This window comes from Neomonachus schauinslandi, chromosome 7 (genome assembly GCF_002201575.2).
Source record: "Neomonachus schauinslandi chromosome 7, ASM220157v2, whole genome shotgun sequence".
NCBI lineage: Eukaryota > Metazoa > Chordata > Mammalia > Carnivora > Phocidae > Neomonachus > Neomonachus schauinslandi.
The window spans coordinates 93620522-93621597 of record NC_058409.1 but is presented as its reverse complement, the minus strand read 5'-3'; the positions used below and the strand labels follow the sequence as shown (position 1 = coordinate 93621597).

General features: G+C 42.7%; 1 non-coding gene across 1 annotated transcript; it reads left to right on the top strand.

Annotated features, from left to right (window-relative positions):
* Positions 1 to 791: 791 nt before the first annotated feature.
* On the top strand, positions 792 to 864 carry TRNAE-CUC. Its single transcript has one exon. It is a non-coding gene; the product is annotated as a tRNA-Glu (tRNA).
* Positions 865 to 1076: the final 212 nt, after the last annotated feature.

The following is a 1076-nucleotide window of genomic DNA, read 5'->3' as shown; positions in this document are numbered from 1 at the left end:
AGGCTCCTTGCTCAGTGGGGAGCCTGCTTCTCCCTCTGCCTGCTGCTCCCCCTGCTTTTGCTCATGGTCTCTCTGTCAAATAAATTAAATCTTTAAAGAAAAAAGAAAGAAAGAAAGAAAAAGAAAGAAAGAAAGAAAGAAAGAAAGAAAGAAAGAAAGAAAGAAAGAAAGAAAGAAAGAAAGAAAGAAAACATACATAAGAAGACCCAAAGTGCAGAAAAGGAGGCAGATGGCTAGGGACCTCAGGACATGAGTTCCCTGGATTTTCTTGTTGCCTCACATATCCCAGACTGAGTGCTAGAGAAACCACAAACTCAGAAATGTCAATGGGTCCAGACAAAAAATGTTCAGCAAAAGTCAGCCAGAGGACCAGAAAAGGGGCAGACTAGCACACAGAAATCTTTTAGACAATAACCATCTTACTCTAGCTAAATACCACAGAAAAAAACTGTGGCCCCACTTTCAGTCACACTAGCAAAGGCCAAGTAGGGACCCTAAACTTCCACCTTTAAGAGGCTTTCATGAGGAGCCCCAACCCCTCCCAGAATTGTGTCAGACAAGGCCAAAGGGTACCCCCCCAAGGTGTCAACAAGACCAAGTGGGAATTTGGACTTCCACCTGGCACTAACAGGGTGCAATATCTCCCCCCCCCCGCAACCATCCCCCACCTCTGCTGGAACGGTATCAGAGAAAGCCAGCTAAAACCAGTTTACATAAGATCTGGAGTCTCAGAGCATAATAGAAAAATGACCAGGTTTCAGTCAAAAAAAAAAAAAATCACTCATCAGGGTGCCTGGCTGGCTCAGTTGGTAGAGCATGTGACTCTCAATCTCAGGGGCGTGAGTTCAGGCCCCATTTTGGGCATGGAGCCTACTTAAAAATAAATGAATGAATGAATGAATGAATGAATATCACTCACGCTACGAAGAACCAGGGAGATTTCAAACTGAGCGAAAGAAAATCAATAGATGCCAACATTAAAATGATACAGACATAAAATAAAAATGCTTCAATGAGTAATGATACAGTTGACACAAAATGAAAAAACAGAAAGCCTCAGCAAAGAAATAAAGGAC